Source organism: Etheostoma spectabile, chromosome 9, assembly GCF_008692095.1.
Source record: "Etheostoma spectabile isolate EspeVRDwgs_2016 chromosome 9, UIUC_Espe_1.0, whole genome shotgun sequence".
NCBI classification, from domain to species: Eukaryota; Metazoa; Chordata; class Actinopteri; order Perciformes; family Percidae; genus Etheostoma; species Etheostoma spectabile.
In genome coordinates, this window is record NC_045741.1 from 19,080,124 (window position 1) to 19,083,014 (window position 2,891).

Genomic DNA, 2,891 nt, shown 5'->3' on the forward strand with positions numbered 1-2,891 from the left:
CTTGTTGTGATACATAAAAAAATCCATTCAACTCATCAGCAAAATAAAGAAAAAAAATAACTTAAAGACAAAAGCTCATAAACATGTATTTACATTCTGTGAGGGATAAAACCTTTTTCTTGTTATAGTGTAAAATGGCATGACTGTTGTAGTCAGTCATTCTGCTTCCTATACAATCCCCAGATCTCTTCTTTCAGAACATTGTAGTTTGTTACACATTTACAAAAGGTTTAGTATGAAACAAAGACATTACTTGCACGTGCTGCCAGTCCAACAACTAAAAGAAAACTTAGTGGTACCATGAGAAGTGAAGCATTTCTAGCTTTGCTTCAATGACACTATAATATTTCAAATGCAGGATTAAGGGTTGAGTATCACAAAGAGTCGATTTGTAGTGGATGTAGTGGATCTAATTAGTGCGTGAACGCTCAGTGATTCTACTCCATGCCCATAAAAATCTCTCACACACACACACACACCACACACCCGCACACGCACACGCACACGCACACGCACACGCACACACGGAATTCTTTAAGGAATTCTACAAAGCTGACCTAAACAAGACGCAACTTCCAAAACTGCATTTTCCAAAAACTGGTTATTAGTGTTGCAAATTTTAAGTTACACCACTTTTTTTTTGGTGGAATTCCTGTCTCACACAGTATATCAGTGCTTTACTACAGGTATTTAAACCTTCCCTTTATAAACATTACTTACATACTTAAATACATGCAACGACTGAACTGGTTGTTTGTCTTCTACCTAGTAGAAAACTCCCTACTCCGCTGCGGTCACTCATTTTAAATTTAATGCCCTCTCACCGATGAGAGGTTCAGACTCTCAGCTCCAAGTTTTTGCACTTTCGGATTTAACCAAATCTAAGAGCTTCTTCTGTCGACCTCTCTGTCCCAGCTGGCCTCCCTCAGCTCTGATGGCGCAGTTTTAGTGTGTATTCAGGGTTGGGATGGGCGATGGAAATCCATAAACTGTCAAGGAACAATTACTGCAGTTTTTTTTTCCCTCCTTTTTTCCTTTTGTAATTTGAAATTTGTTTTTTGTAGATAATGTTGTCTTGCTGCACGTTGGTTGCTGTTCCAGCTCAAGAGGTTAAAGATCAGGGAAGCGGCTAGGGTCTTCTTTATAGTCGTTGGGAATGTAAAAATGGACTGATCAAACTCATCTATCGAAACTCCTGAAACGTCCCGGTGGCTGTGATCGTAGGGAAGACAGGGATGTCTGCAGGAAGACATAAGCAGAATGACTAATTTATCTTGGGAAATCTTACAGGCAAGCTTTATTTTGGGTATACCTGTCATTGTCTGATTTCTTTCCATATTTTCAATGAGTTGGAATAAAAAAATCCCTTTTAATCTATAAATCTTACACAGAGAATCCATCTACCTACCCAGTTTGACAGGAAAGCCAGGGGGGAGCTTCATCTGAACAACCTCCCGGAGTTTGTTAAAGTGCTTGAAGGGTGCAATCACCTCCAGAACATTCAACAACCTGGCGGAGAACAAAACAACAAATGGTGACAGGTTACAGACAAAGCTATCCCAAATAAACATATAGCTGAATAATAAAAAAAAACATATACACCCACCACATGTACACACATATACAGTGGGGCTCAAAAGTTTGGGTACCCGGGTGAAAAGTTGTATTAGTTGTAGTGGCGGCTGTGGCTCAGTGGTAGAGCGGTTGCCTGCCAATCGGAGGTTGGGGGTTCAATCCCTGGCCCTGCAGTCCATTGTCAAAATGTCCTTGGGCAAGACACTGAACCCGAGTTGCCCCCGATGCTGCGTGTGAGTGTTTATCTGATGAGCAGGTGGCACCTTGTACGCCTCGACCACAGTGCATGATGTGTGTGAACGGTGATGTCTCCTGTATGATGTAAAGCGCTTTGAGAGTTGTTAAGACTAGAAAAGCGCTATATAAATACAGCACATATACGTTTTATTAATGTGCATAAGAAGACTAGAAAAGATGGAAATCTCCAAAGGCATCAAATGACAGAATAAACTTTCAAAATACAGAAAACTAAAAAATGGCATCTACAAAAGTTTGGGCACCCTGCAGAGTTTCTAGCATGCACCGCCCCCTTTGGAAAGCTGAGACCTGACAGTGTCATGGATTGTTCTCAATCATCATCTAGAAAGACCAGGTGATATCAAACTTAAGGTTTAAAATGCTCAGACTCATCTGACACTGCCTTTCCCCAACAATCACACCATGGTTTCTTCTAAGCAGTTTGTCTTGAAAACTGAAACTGAAAATAGTTGACGCTCACAAGCCGAGAAGGCTATAAAAAGATAGCAAAGCGTTTTCATCTGCAATATCCTCTGTTCGGAATGTAATTAGAAATGGCAGTCATCAGGAACGTGGAAGTTAAAGCAAGATCTGGAAGCTCAAGGAAAGATCAGACACACCGCTTGCAGGATTGTGAGAAAAGCAAGTCCAACCCATGTTTGACTGCACGTTCCATCCAAGACCTGGAAGACACTGGAGTTTTGCTACACCATTCCACTATAAGAGATACTTGTACAGATATGGTCTTCATGGAAGAGTCATCAGAAGAAAACCTCTTCTACGCCCCAAGCACAAAATCAAGTTTGAAGTTTGCAAATGAAATTAAATATAGACAAGCCTGATGCATTGTGGAAAAAAGTTCTGTGGACCGATGAGTTTAAAATAAAACTTTCTGGCCAGAATGAGCAAAGGTACGTTTGGAGAAGAAAGGCACAGAATTTGTAAAAATAACCTCTGTCCAACTGTTAAGCAGGGGGGGGATCAATCATGCTTTGGGGTTGTATTGCAGCCATGTCAGGGAACATTTCACAAGTAGAAGAAAAATGGATTTAATCATTTCAGCAAATTTGGACGCTACT

General features: G+C 40.7%; 1 long non-coding RNA gene across 1 annotated transcript; it reads right to left on the reverse strand.

Moving 5' to 3' along the window:
• Positions 1-704: 704 nt before the first annotated feature.
• On the reverse strand, positions 705-1,956 carry LOC116696227 (uncharacterized). The gene is made up of 3 exons (XR_004333662.1): positions 1,946-1,956; positions 1,180-1,183; positions 705-765 (listed from the first exon to the last, which is right to left on the reverse strand). It is a non-coding gene; the product is annotated as an uncharacterized LOC116696227 (long non-coding RNA).
• Positions 1,957-2,891: the final 935 nt, after the last annotated feature.